Below are 16,267 nucleotides of genomic sequence, written 5' to 3'. Positions count from 1 at the left end.
GCATCAGCCACTACAGTGGACGCTATGGCATCATCCCATACACTGCCACTCAGTGGCAAGTCGTTGTAAGTGCAGGATCCATTTATCAAAACCAAGATGGTCGACAGACAGCCAGACCCTATTGATGACTGACCCAGTCACTCATCAATATCTTGCAAATCCTTCAATGGAAAGCGACCCTTGGAGATATACAAATGTTTGTGACATCAAGTAACGACTAAGGAATCATATAATGCATAACATGTCAAAGTAGTGATTTTATGTTGGGAGGAAATTATGATTAATCATCTGTCCACTAAAGTGGACGTCATGCATCAATCGCTATATTTGAACTACAATTCATACAGTTACTGCTACTGTTGTTTTTGAAAGTACTTCATGTGCAGTAACTTTCTGGGCTGTAAATCAATATACTTATATTATTAAAGTGTAATTTGAAGTTTTCATATATACATTTTGAGGGAGTTGAGGCTGAGGAAGCTGAGGATGTAAATGCTGAGGGAGTTGAGGCTGAGGGTCCTGATGGAATTGAGGATGAGGAAGAGGATGTAAATGCTGACATTGGCTCATATTACCCCACTCTCCCCTAAGTACAGAACTTTTCATTTCGTTCTTCAAGTATACTGTGATGCTAATAGTGTTAGTATTACTTACTAACTTGTCCATGCTTTTATCTTCAGTAGACTGAACTACTGCAATGGTGTCTTCACAGGTCTCAATTCTATGAGAAAGCTGCAGCTGATTCAGAACGCCGCTGCTCGAGTCCTCACTGACACTAAGAAAGTGGATCACTCCTGTTCTGAAGTCTTTACACTGGCTTCCTGTGTGTCAAAGAATAGATTTCAAAAATACTGCTGCTGGTTTATAAAGCACTGAATGGTTTAGGCCCAAAATACATTTCTGATCTCCTGCTAAATGATGAACCATCCAGATCTCTCAGGTCTTCAGGGACTGGTCAGCTTTCTGTCCCCAGAGTCAGAACTAAACATGGAGAAGCAGCGTTCAGTTATTATGCTCCAAATATCTGGAACTCCCAGAAACCTGCAGGTCCGCTGCAACTCTGACTACTTTTAAATCCAGGCTGAAGACTTTTCTTTTTGCCGCTGCTTTTAATTGAAACTGAGCCGTTGTGTTCATCAGTAAAGTGGAACTTCTGTGTGAACTATTCATATCTTAAACTGCACTGTAACTTTTTATTCATGTACTTTTTATTCATGATTTTTTTCTTTTCATGTTTCTTTTATTATCTTTTACTGTTTTTAAATGCCTTTGTCTGAATGTCTTTCATTTTTGTAAAGCACCTTGAATTGCCTTGTGTTGAAAGGTGCTATATAAATAAACTTGCCTTGCGTTAAATGTAATTTAGCTGACACTTTTATCCAAAGCAATACCTACACTTCAATACGGTAGACATGCAGGACCCAATGTGGCTTATACATCTTGCCAAAGGACAGTTTGACATGTTGACTGCAGGGGACTGAACCTCCGCCCCTTTGTTTTTATAGACATCCATGAGCCATCATAGCTCTCACCAATGTAGTCATAGTCACATTAGGCGTTCATAATAATACACTGTTTTGAGATGAAGCACCTTATGAAACTATTAGGATGTCCCTCTGGCTCCCTCGTCACTTAAACATTAAACACCTGGCTTAGAAATGTTGACAATCAGTAACAGGTAATGAACTGAATAACTTTATTTAATGATATGGTTACTTACAAACAATACACATCAGTGATATCAAATCAGTTTCACAAATTACAAAAAAATCTATTTAAGTTATGGAATGAGTACTTTAACAAAACACTAACTTATGATGACAATGAAGCAGAAGTTAAATATGAATAAAAGGAATATTATCAACATGTTAAACAATATATTGTACATATGTGGGCTACTTTGACAAGCTTAAAAATAGTTTTCTGTCTTGGAATTTATAAATTACAAGCTTCAGCATACGTTAGCTACATGATACTAGTAATCTAGCAGACCTTATATTTATACATGTGTGTTTAAACAGTTTGAACACTGATTAAGCAACCCTGTCTCCTAAAAATTACGTTCCCACAGAACTAAACTGCATTCTCAATTACGTTTAGCAAGAAACGTATTTTCTCCCACGTTACGTTCGTTATGAACGTATCTTAAATACGTTTATTTCTACATATCTTTGCCATTTATTGTCTTGTAATTGTAGTTTTAAAAGACGTTTTCGTTTTTCCCAAAATTAGAAGTTGACAGTATTAAACTGTGTACAGCCCTGGAGGTTTAGGGGATAGGAAACACATTGGTGTGTACACATTTAAAACATGTAATTATTAAATGGGTGAAAATTGCTTGTATGGGCAGCATCAATACCCACATGACAGCTCATTGTTACTTTGTAATTCTACTCCACTACAATTCAGAGGTTAACCTGGTATTTTTACTTCACTACATTTATTTGAGTTACTTTGCAGATTCTGATTAATTATGTGAAATATAAACAACCCTTAAAGCAGACTTTAGTTACACCTGAGTAAAATTCAGGTAAGGTGATTGTCAAGTGCCAACAATCAGGCGAGATATTTGATAGTTGGTGCTTGAGAAGACTAAACATTTATCTGCAATTGACATGAATGGAAACGAGTAATAAAGTATATTCATTACTCGTTATTCTCTACTAATAGTTCATTAAAGACTGTATATAATGACTATTTTGCACATCCCTTTCAAGATTTCAAGATTTTCAAAGGTTTTATTGACATATCATATACACAACTACGGTGTTATGCAATGAATGAAAAACTTGGGTCGCAGGTTCCTCAACAGTGCATTACAAGACATCTATCAATATGTGTGAACTTCCACCATTAAACTGGTCATATTCTGCACATTTCTTATTCTATCTACATACATAAGAGTATAATTCATATGTATAATATCAGTTCAAATAAGTGCTTCAACATAGTTAACATTGCAGGAAAGCAATATAATTAAGCAGTACATCTTGAAAATGTGACTGCTATTGGTTTCCTTCTCTTTTTCTGAATTGTTATAGAGTCTAAAGTGTAAACAACTATACAAATGAACCTGAGTTTAATTTTAATCCTTTTTTTTTAGCTTTTGGAAAAGTAATCTTGCTGTTTTCCAGAGACCAATATGTTAGGTTGTCCGTCTGTAACGTAACTGTCTACTGTGTCATTTGCATCAAGTGAGAGTTAATAAATACTAGGGCTGTCAAGTTAACGCGTTAATAACGCGTTAATAACGCGTTAAAGCAAACAAAAATGAACGCCACTAATTATTTTAACACGATTAACACATGTGTATTTTTTGTCCTCGGCCGCCCCGTAGTTTCAGAGCGCATCGAGTTTAAAATACCATCTACAAGCTGATGCTGACAGCCCCGCTCCTGCCGCCCGCTTGTGGCAGACCACACTTCCACGCTCACCGGCAGGCACCGACTGGCCATCTGGAGGACCGGGAGGGTGTGTGTATGTGTGGCCCGAGCGAGCGAGAGAGAGACCTTACGTGCATTGTTGTTGTTAGCATCTGGTGCTAGCTAGCTGCGCTAACGGATATGGAGCTGTTTAAATGAAAACAGAGGAGCGACATTTCGCCACAACTGCGCCGAGCACTTGACTTTATGCAGGAAGCCAGACAGTGGGACATTGTACGAGAAGTCAGCACACTCAGCACGGATAGTGCGCAACATGATTGCAGCGTCCAGGCAGCTCCCGTTCGAGCATATGCCTTGAGTTGCACATAGCTCCAACGATCCATCACACACACACACACACACACACACACACACACACACACACACACACACACACACACACACACACACACACACACACACACACACACACACACACACACACACACACACACACACACACACACACACACACACACACACACACACACACACACACACAGTATTAGGTTCCAGGTTGAATTGAGGCGAATATTTGTAATGTTCAGAGGTTGTTGTGTTTAATACTCATGAGAATATTTGTCATTGTTCAAATGATAATAAACATTAGCATAAAGCATATTTGTCCACTCATATGTTGATAAGAGTATTACAAACTTGAAAAATATTCCTATAAGGTACATTTCGAACAGATCAAAAATGTGCGATTAATTTGTGATTAATCGCGATTAACTATTTTAATCGACTGACAGCCCTAATAAATACACATTTAAAAAGTAAAACAATTCTATGTTAAGCTTGGCTGAATATTCTTTGTATGAATTATATTGATATTAACACTAAAAATCAAAGGTCAGCAGATCCAGTTCAGTCCTCATCAGGCATCATTTATAAGACAGCAGCAGTTTGTTATTTGCAAATGATTAAAACACAGGATTTCTCACAAAGATCTGGACATTTCCATCAAAGTGCGTTCAAAAATATGAAGTGTAGAGGGCAAGGGTTCATCTTTGAACACATATGGTCTTATAAGAGTTTCTGGTAAAGCATCAGAAAGACAGGCTGGTTAGTCACACTTCTACTGAGATCTCTGCACACCCTGCACCTCATACCATAATACTACAGGTGAAGAGCAGATCTAACGTGTTTTCCTTCCTTCCTTCCTTATTTTCCATCAAGCCACTAGACGCATTAAACAGACATTTCTAACTCGTTTCCTTTCCTTTACACTTGTGTTACTCACAGTTGATGAGTTGCTTGGCATCCGATGGTGGGATGATATTGTGCAATTCTCAAAATAAAATAACAAGCTTTTTACACAAAGAAAACAGGCCTTTACAATAGTCAAAACAATAGAGGCAAAACTCAACTAAAACAATAAGCAACTTAGGTATTCTTTCTTGCTGTCTTTCTATGTTAAGGCTGGTATCACTTTGTAACTTAAATGGTAGTTGAACGGTTGAAAACGGTTCCTGGCCGTGGGAGTTGTAGTATTTTATACTGTGTTGACTACAGACGTCACGATTAAGTGGCCTTTTTGTTTATAGAAAACTAAATACTGGCTCTAACACTAAGGAGGGAACTCACGCAGCGTCAGAAAACACAACCCTCTCTATATTCCTCCATACCCAAATCTCTAAAAACGGGGCTGCAACGGATCTGATACAGACTGATACAGATTTGAAAATAGTCTGACGTCAGTGACGAGGAGCTCCGCCTATATGGGCAACTCTCCACCAATCAGGGGAATGAGAGGTTGCCGTGGCATGGTAACAGCATGGTAACAGCATGGTAACAGCATGGTAACAGCATGGTAACAGCATGGTAACAGCATGGTAACAGCATGGTAACAGCATGGTAACAGCATGGTAACAGCATGGTAACATGACGCTCGTGCCTCACCCCCCTCCTTTGCAGGGGGGCGTGGTCAGCTGCAGCTCATTTGCCACAGAATCAGCCCTTGGAAAAACAGGGCTGGAATAGAGCAAATAGAGCGAGATGAGGCATGGCTAAAATGCATGATCTGTTTGGTATTTTGAAAAAAAACTTCACAGACATGTTTTATATAGGTATGGCCCGACAATATATTATTCAAATATAGCATGATAGGTCCACTTTAAGTCTGATTAAAGATACTAAATCAATAGGTGATTGAAACACTGCTGGACTGATGCCTTGCTTTTGGATACTTACTAAAAGAGGAAGGAAACCAGGCTGGTTTTCAACAGCTTATCTGTCTGAAACAACTGTACCACAGACAGTACAGACACAAAGACCACATCCTATTGTTTAAGTATAAAGACTTAGTGACATACAGTATTTCCCGTGATATACCTGCTGATTCAACAGAGAGGCTGACGGGAGGATATGTTATCCTCCTTTACGCAGTAAGAGGTATGTACATCTGCATTTATATTGTAACACTATTTGCACGCTTAGGATTTAAAGGGCACGATGATATTTCTGAAGCAGAGAGTAAATGAAAACCTTGTTTACTGTATGTGCAAAGTGAAAAGAACCAGTCTTATAATCAGTTCTGGTATAATCCCAACTATTATAAAACGGCAAGGGGCTCACAGATATCTCAATGTATGCCAGGTTTTAATTAAAGTAGAGACAATACATACTGATGTACACCTGAACATCAGCAGGAGAGGACTCTTTAAAGTAGAGAAACGACATACTGATATACAGCTGAACATCAGCAGGAGAGGACTCTTTAAAGTAGAGAAACGACATACTGATATACACCTGAACATCAGCAGGAGAGGACTCTTTAAAGTAGAGACACTACATACTGATATACACCTGAACATCAGCAGGAGAGGACTCTTTAAAGTAGAGACACTACATACTGATACAGTATACACCTGAACATCAGCAGGAGAGGACACTTTAAAGCAGAGAAACGACATACTGATATACACCTGAACATCAGCAGGAGAGGACTCTTTAAAGTAGAGACACTACATACTGATATACACCTGAACATCAGCAGGAGAGGACTCTTTAAAGTAGAGACACTACATACTGATATACACCTGAACATCAGCAGGAGAGCACTCTTTAAAGTAGAGACACTACATACTGATATACACCTGAACATCAGCAGGAGAGGACTCTTTAAAGTAGAGACACTACATACTGATATACACCTGAACATCAGAAGGAGAGGACTCTTTAAAGTAGAGACACTACATACTGATATACACCTGAACATCAGCAGGAGAGGACTCTTTAAAGTAGAGACACTACATACTGATATACACCTGAACATCAGCAGGAGAGGACTCTTTAAAGTAGAGACACTACATACTGATATACACCTGAACATCAGCAGGAGAGGACTCTTTAAAGTAGAGACACTACATACTGATATACACCTGAACATCAGCAGGAGAGGACTCTTTAAAGTAGAGACACTGCATACTGATATACACCTGAACATCACCAGGAGAGGACTCTTTAAAGCAGAGAAACTACATACCGATAAACACCTGAAATGAGGAGAATAGGGCCCCTTTGATCGAAGCACAGTGTAAATTAATTAAAAGGACAGCAGGAACCTGTTTTCCAGCAGAGCGTTGATGCTTTGTGATCCCGGCTTCGCAGCCGATGTGTTCAACGTTCCCGAGTCCATGTCCTCCAGCACGGATCGAACCGTGTCAAAACTATTGTTCAAAGTGGTCTCTATCACACCAGTGGGGTCTGTTTTCAGCCAGCCACTACAGTAGAGACCAAGAAAGAAAGATAAAGGACATTTATTTTTCACTTCATGTCTGTGGAACACTACAATCACACCATTTCATGTATACCACTAAGTGTCTCTACAGGCAAAAATACCCATAAAAAATGAAAAATAATTCATAAATAATTATTTGTATACATTTTAGTTTTAGTTTCTTAGTAGCATCATTATTGTTACGTCTTAAAAATGCAAGTTTCATGAGCAATCAGGTATTTTAGGTGAGGCAGTACAGGAAGAAGGCTATAAAATAACCCTGTTTTCTTTTCTTCTACAAAATATGTGTTTAGGGAAGGGGGTTGTAAAATGTTGTAATTGAATTTTTTGTTTTCTGAAGAGGAGGGATATTTTGGATATTTACTATAACTTTTACCTTGTGTGAAATTGTTTGTAGGCAACAATATAAAATGTTAATAAAGATCTTTGTTTTTCAGGGGGAGGGCTTGTTATTTGTTGTAGTTGCTATACCCTCTCAAATGCAATATTCCTTTACTGATTTGAACATAATGTGAATTTAAAATGATGGTCTCTAGTAATCATAAATGCACAATAAGCTCCATGAAAAACTCCTCATTCTCAGAGTTTAATCTCAGATAAATGGTGTTTTCCTCTGTGCAGAGAGACAATCAGTGCCGATCAGCAGCAGCTGCTGGAGGTTTCCCTCCTTTAAAGCTGGCTGGTGCTCAGGCAACACTCTCTTGGAAAACTGCAGAGATGGCAGCTGTTTGGATGCTCGTCTGTGTGCTGACTGTTTGTCTGGCAAGAGGTATTTACCTGTTTGATAATTGTGTTGAAGATGAAGGAAAAATGTTTGATTTAACAGCATGTTTCCTGTCCACAGTCTCTGCTTTTCCAGCTGGTGAATATAAGCTGCAGAGGAGACTGAGAGTTGAAAACATTTAATTGTATGCAGTGTTTCTTCTCTCTGTCTGACACTAACCTTTAATTATACTGTGTCCTACAGATCTGTCTCCCAATGAGATCTCCTTAAATAAAGCCTTTGCACTTTTCCGGTCGATGGAGTCCATGTTGGAGCGAGACGCTGGCGAAGGTGAGTCATGCATTTTCTCTTTTACTGATAAGAAAGTCAACAGATGCTATATTCAAAACACTTTTGAGGTACTTTGCCATTTTAAAAACAATTGTAATGGAGTACAGGTATAAAGGGAAATATTGCCACCTAACTTAATTTACCTCACAGTTTTAGTAACTTTTAAAATATTTTCAAAATGATTTATTTAAGATTAAACTACAACAGATTACCAAAAGCTGTTTTGTTAAGGCTTGTATAACTTGATAACTTAAAGGGTAATTGAGCGGTTCAAAAAAGGCTGCCCATCTCTGTCACTTTAGACTTTTAGAGCAAGGTGCCGTGGTAATTGTAGTCTTTTATAATCTGTTGACTACAGACCTCACGATGGAGTGGCCTTTTTTCATAAAAACAAAATACAGGATCAAAGTCTTGAGAAGCTAAAATGAATTACATTTCTGTAAAGTTTTTAATGGAAGGTATTTGTTTCAGTTCAACTGGCGACCAACGAAGTGGAAGCTGAGGCGTCACGTCACCAGAACGTTCGCCACGACGGGATCAACGAGACGGCTAACGTTCGCCACGACTGGATCAACGAGACGGATAACGTTCGCCACGACTGGGTCAACGAGACGGATAACGCTCGTCACGACTGGGTCAACGAGACGGATAACGTTCGCCTCGACGGGGTCAACCAGACGGATAACGTTCGCCAAGACGGGGTCAACCAGACGGATAACGTTCGCCTCGACGGGGTCAACCAGACGGATAATGTTCGCCAAGACGGGGTCAACGAGACGGATAACGTTCGCCAAGACGGGATCAACCAGACGGAAAACGTTAGCCACGACGGGATCAACGAGACGGAAAACGTTCGCCACGACGGTGTCAACGAGACGGAAAACGTTCGCCACGACGGGGTCAACCAGACGGATAACGTTCGCCACGACTGGGTCAACCAGACGGATAACGTTCGCCACGACGGGGTCAACGAGACGGATAACGTTCGCCACGACTAGGTCAAGGAGACGGATAACGTTCGCCACGATGGGGTCAACCAGACGGATAACGTTCGCCACGACGGGATCAACGAGATGGATAACGTTCGCCACGACGGGGTCAACCAGACGGATAACGTTCGCCAAGACGGTGTCAACGAGACGGATAACGTTCGCCACGACGGTGTCAACGAGACGGATAACGTTCGCCACGACAGGGTCAACCAGACGGATAACGTTCGCCACGACGGGATCAACGAGACGGATAACGTTTGCCACGACGGTGTCAACGAGACGGATAAAGTTCGCCACGACGGTGTCAACGAGACGGATAACGTTCGCCACGACGGGATCAACGAGACGGATAACGTTCGCCACGACTGGGTCAACCAGACGGAAAACGTTCGCCACGACGGTGTCAACGAGACGGAAAACGTTCGCCACGACGGTGTCAACGAGACGGATAACGTTCGCCACGACGGGGTCAACCAGACGGATAACGTTCGCCACGACGGGATCAACGAGACGGATAACGTTCGCCACGACGGGGTCAACCAGACGGAAAACGTTCGCCACGACGGTGTCAACGAGACGGAAAACGTTCGCCACGACGGTGTCAACGAGACGGATAACGTTCGCCACGACAGGGTCAACCAGACGGCTAACGTTCGCCACGACGGGATCAACGAGACGGATAACGTTCGCCACGACAGGGTCAACCAGAGGGATAACGTTCGCCACGACGGTGTCAACGAGACGGAAAACGTTCGCCACGACGGTGTCAACGAGACGGATAACGTTCGCCACGACGGGGTCAACCAGACGGCTAACGTTCGCCACGACTGGGTCAACGAGACGGATAACGTTCGCCACGACTGGGTCAAGGAGACGGATAACGTTAGCCACGACTGGGTCAACGAGACGGATAACGTTCGCCACGACGGGGTCAACCAGACAGAAAACGTTAGCCAAGACGGGGTCAACCAGACGGATAACGTTCGCCACGACTGGGTCAACGAGACGGATAACGGTCGCCACGACTGGGTCAACGAGACGGATAACGTTCGCCACGACGGGGTCAACAAGATGGCGATTATCGAGCTTTTATATTTGCCATAAAATAAAACTTTCATTAATAAATCTGTTTAAATATCAAAAAACTTTATTTTTGGAGTATCTTATATTATTAGTGTATTTCTGATTTAAAATGTCCTTAATATTCAAATGTGACAGAACTTCTGGTAAAACATCAGTTTTTTTTTTTTTAATCCATTAGTCAAACTTGGATTATTTTTGTTCAATAACATGTCATCTTTTAGACCAGTGGACAGAATTTATGGAATCTGTATTTAGGGTTTTCCTTTACAAAATGTCCGTGCACCTAAATATTTCAAATGGAAAGGAAAGAAATGCTCCTTCAAGACGGGAATGAAAGGATATAAATCATGATTTATTTATAAAAGATCTGTTTCAGTGCAAACATTTGCAAAATATAATTTGGTCCCCAAGCAGTCACTACTCTTCTAAAGAGAAACTTCAGTATTTTTCCTGAACATTGTCCCATGTCTATTGGGGAAACAGTTTTTGAAATGAGTCCAGTATTATGTAAGTAACAAAAAGCATAATGGGGGCCCTTTAGAGCAAAGACACCCTGAAATAAACATTTGAACAGTAACTCAATACCGAACCAATTATACATTTGGGTTTGACAAATAATGAAGTTTCCCTTTTTAAAATACATACAATATATTAGAGTGGAGTTGAATATGTATAGCATCTAATAGAGAATTGTCTTTAATGTTGGCACATCAGGAAACTTAGTTTTTCAGCGCTTTGGATTGATTGGAAGTTGAACGAAAACTAAAAGCTTTAACGGGTAAACAGCAGTACCTAATAGTTTTTATTACGTATAATTTAATGTCCTTCCTGTCATTGATCCCAGACAGGACGGTATGAAATGTTGTCTTCAGGTTATTTTCCAGCCACCTGAAGCATTTCCTCCACAGTCAGCAGTTTTTCTCGGTGTTTCCCGATCGCCGCCCCCCTCCGAACTTCCTCACTGTCAATCTTCTCCCACTTGGAGAAAGTCACTGGTTTCACTCCTGCAGGACACAAAATCAGTCAGTAACATGCATTTACTAAATTAACCCTGAGCCTCGGAATCTAATTAGATCTTAAATTATGTTTTAAGGCCTATAGCACATTTATTTATAAATATCAATGTATATAGTGTGTAGCCCAAACACACAGAGTAAGAACTTTAAGGACTATAATGTCCTTAAGTGCATAACATCTGACTTTATCCATCAGATTCTCTCATTTTTGCCCTCTGGGATAAATACATGCTATGTTCCTGGTTCCCAAAAACATTGGACTCCTTTGTTCACTTCCAGAACATAGTGACATCACTATGAAACACTCACGCTCCTATTGGCTAGCGCTCCAACACATTGTACGTGTTTGGCTAAGGGGCAGGACAGCTCGATACACCTGAACATCAGCAGGAGAGGACTCTTTAAAGTAGAGAAACGACTACTTGACGTGGATCATAAATATATCAGCAATTAAACAACATCTTACATTTCTCTTCACACAATACGTCTCCTTGAAGTATCAACACTAATTCGGCTGACTTTTACATTTGATCCAATTGGTAGATAGGTTATATTTACACCATAACGGTGCACAGCTGATAGAAAAGGACTTGTAGATATTACTGATTTTCTTTGAATATAAGAATGTAAATACTGAGTTGAAAGAATAGTCAGGGTGATGGGAGACACATCTATTGATTCAAAACTGAAGTTATTGTACTTGGCCCGAAGAATCTACGAAACAAATTATCTAAGGATATACTAACTATGGATGGCATTAATTTGGCCTCCAGTGAGACTGTAAGGAATCTTGGTGTTATATTTGATCAGGATTTATCCTTTAACGCCCACATAAAATCAATTTCAAGGACCGCCTACTTCCATCTACGTAACATTGCAAAAATCAGGCATATCTTGCCTCAAAACGATGCAGAGAAACTAGTCCATGCATTTGTTACTTCAAGGCTGGATTATTGTAACTCTTTATTATCAGGGTGTACCAAGAAGTCAGTCAAGTCGCTTCAGCTGATTCAAAATGCTGCGGCTCGTGTACTAACCAGAGTTAGGAAAAGGGACCACATTACTCCTGTTCTGGCTGCCTTACACTGGCTCCCTATAGAACACAGGATAGAATTTAAAATTCTTCTTCTCGCCTACAAAGCCCTTAATGGGCAGGCGCCATCTTACCTTAAAGAACTCATTATACCCTACTGTCCTACTAGGGCATTGCGTTCCAAGAATGCAGGGTTGTTGGTTGTTCCTAGAGTCTCTAAAAGTACAATGGGAGCCAGAGCCTTTTCTTATCAAGCTCCACATTTGTGGAATCAGCTTCCAGTTTGTGTTCGGGCGGCAGACACCCTATCCGTTTTTAAGAGTGCGCTTAAGACCTTCCTTTTTGATAAAGCTTATAGTTAGGGCTGATTAGATCCAGCCCCTAGTTTTGCTGATATAGGCTTAGTTTGTCGGGGGACATCTTACTTCTTCCTTCTCTCTGTCTATACCTGTGTACTCTCATGTTCCGATTAACCCAGCTTCCCCAAATGTCTTTCTTTTGGTGTCTATATACGCCGGGATCCGGAGTCATGGATGATCCTGCGCTCCTCTGTCCTGGATCGCGAGCCCTGGATCTTGAGTCGTGGCTGTGGTCCTGGATCATAGGTCCTGGATGGATATCCTCGTGGATTCATCTTCCTATTATACACACATGCATTTCCAAACATTTGGACTACCTATGTTGCAAATGTATTATCTTTTCAATTTACACACGGCATCTATTGCACGTCTGTCCGTCCTGGGAGAGGGATCCCTCCTCTGTTGCTCTCCCTGAGGTTTCTCCCATTTTTCCCTTTAAACTGTGGGTTTTCTCCGGAAGTTTTTCCTTGTACGATGTGAGGGTCTAAGGACAGAGGGTGTCGTATTGTCATACTGATATTTTGTACAAACTGTAAAGTCCACTGAGACAAATGTAACATTTGTGATATTGGGCTATATAAATAAACATTGATTGATTGATTGATTCAGAATTTCAATAGCTTACCATTAAATGACGGATATACCTTTCTGTCTGTGATTTTTTACAAATCAGATATTAGAAGTAAAACATGTGAAATAATATAGCAATATCCTGTAAAATGATGTGAAAAGATGAATAAAACTACACATATTCAGATGTTATACATACACAAGTGTCCTACACTAATAATACAAAGTTATTATGGCTGTGTGTACCTTGTGTGCACCGCCTAGTGGTTAAAGCACGTTATTGAATTATTTGTGTAAATGACATGTCAATAAACCTTAGAAAATCTTGAAATCTTGAAATGGATGTGCAAAATAACCATTATATACAGTCTTTAATTAACTATTAGTAGAGAATAACGAGTAATGAATATACTTTATAGAGATCTGCAGATAAATGTTTAGTCTTCTCAAGCACCAACTATCAAATATCTCTCCTGATTGTTGGCACTTGACAATCACCTTTCCCTGAATTCTACTCAGGTGTAACTAAAGTCTGATTTAAGGGTTGTTTATATTTCACATCATTAATCAGAATCTGCAAAGTAAGTTAAATAAATGTAGTGGAGTAAAAATACCAGGTTAACCTCTGAATTGTAGTGGAGTAGAATTACAAAGTAACAATGAGCTGTCATGTGGGTATTAATGCTGCGCATTATGTACACAAGCGATGTTCACCCATTTATTAATTATATGCTTTACATTTGTACACACCAATGTGTTTCCTGTCGCCTAAACCTCTAGGGGTGTAAACAGGGCCGCCCCTGGCCAACTTGGGGCCCCAAGCGACATTGTGAGATGAGGCCCCCCTCCCAACCGACAGGAGTGAACATTTTGTTGGAAACAAAGTAGGCTACTTTGCAAATATAATTCCTGTTTATTATTATTATCAACGGTTACTTTTTTATACAGTGAGGTAAATGGTAAATGTGCATGTATGTCGCTCAGTATGGGTTTACAGGTGAATTTTGCATTTCCTGCCAAATACTAGCCTCAAAAAGATAAAAATATAATTAATGCAAATAAACTAGTTCTACTAATAATAATAATAATCATAATCAATTCAATAATAAAAATACTATATTGTTTTATTATAATATAGTTGTAATATAGTCAAGACAAAACATGCTTATGACATGCTCAAAAACTGATATTTCTTAAATCTGTATTCTAGTTCCCTCTGTCAGCAATGTGTCAACAACTACACACACATTTCTATCAGTATTTCTCTGTGTTGTGGTTGACATGATGATGACTGTTAGGAGTTAAGGGGAGAGGCTGAGCGTCACCATGAAATGTGCAAATTGACATAAAAATGAATAAAAGGGGAACAAATGCTCCATGTTTTTTAGGCTGTAAACTTGAACTGTTATGTAAGCCAACTAGACAGACAGTGTATCACTCTTCCTCCTGTATATTAGCAGATAAAAGGCATAACATACTTGAATGAATGGTAAATAAAGAATACTGGAAATAACTGCATCTCCATTAGCCTATATGCTCTGCAGAGACTGCCTTCTTCATGTCGTGAATTGCAGCTGATGTTTTAATATGGCAATTGGCAATTTGACTTATACAACATTCGTAAGTTGTACATTTGACTCATACAATAACCCACCTTCGAGTGATGCGCTAGTTTCTTTATGTTTTGTTTTTTGCGCCGGACTGAAACTGTCTTTTCACCGACATCTCTTCACCTGCACTAGTGGCCGTATCAAAGCCGTGATTTGTCAGATGTCGATTCATTGCAACGGTGTCGGGTTACAGACATGCTCCTCTTGTCACCTCTCACTCTCACTCTCGTGGGGGGTGCGCGGAGAACTGAGCGGAGAACTGAGCGGAGAACTGCGCACAGCAGCTGAGGCCCTCTGGGCGGGGCCCCCTGCGCAAGGCGGGGCCCCATGCAGCCTGTGTGATTGGCCTGTAGGGAGGGGCGGCCCTGGGTGTACACAGTTTAATACTGTCAACTTCTAATTTTGGGGGAAACTAAAACGTCTTTTAAAACTACAATTCCCAGTAGAGACGTGCCATAGAACATGTACAAACAAACTGCACGTTGATACGACCTTCCTAGCCGGAGATATGGCCACATTTTACAATAAACTTCAGTTGGGTCGCTTTAAAAACAATTATAATGGCAATCGCAATATCTGTCAGAAAAATCGCAATTAGATTAGATCTGTGTTTAACTCATGCCTTAACCCTGCACCTTGTATGTTTATACATGTACATCTAAATCTGCACCCAATTATCCAAAGTTACTTAATTGTATTTAAACATTTATGTCCATTACTTCAACACTGTTTGTTAGTTGCATTTACTGTAACTTCATTCACTCTATGCAAACTACATTTTGTTGTACTCGTGTGACAATAACGTTGAATATAATCTAATTATCTGTAAGTGGACGGCATCTTCACATTCAGTGAGGCACCAGGAGTTCGTTATTTGCCAATCATTAAAATACAGGATTACTCTCACATCTGGACATTTCCATCACAGAACATTACAAAGGTTTGACTGTAGAGGGCAGGGGTACATCTTTACAGAACACAAGCTGACTAACGTTTCTCATGTGCTCTGTGTTTGTGAAAAAGGACCCAAAGTGATCAATTAGTGTTCTGGATTACTGTTATTCTTTCAATCAGGAGAGACCTATTGTTGGCCCTAAAGAACATATATTGACCCATGCACGATACGATAGAAATGTTAAAAGTCTTTGGTGATAAGACCCCAATCCTGATATTGTATATCTTGAGGGCGTAGTGCAGCCGTGATAATAGGAGTAGGCATTGGTGGTGATGTTGAAGATCTGAATTTAACGAGGATGTGGATGAAGAGGATGCTAAATATCTGGATTGATGAGGTGTGGTTTTTTGGATTGGCTCAACCTGGGCACTGGATATGATGACTTGATGTTTGAAACACCTGAAATCACACCTGACTGCAGGAGAGGGGAG

This window comes from Gymnodraco acuticeps, unplaced genomic scaffold (assembly GCF_902827175.1).
Source record: "Gymnodraco acuticeps unplaced genomic scaffold, fGymAcu1.1, whole genome shotgun sequence".
Taxonomy (NCBI): domain Eukaryota; kingdom Metazoa; phylum Chordata; class Actinopteri; order Perciformes; family Bathydraconidae; genus Gymnodraco; species Gymnodraco acuticeps.
Note: the sequence above shows the minus strand (reverse complement) of the source record.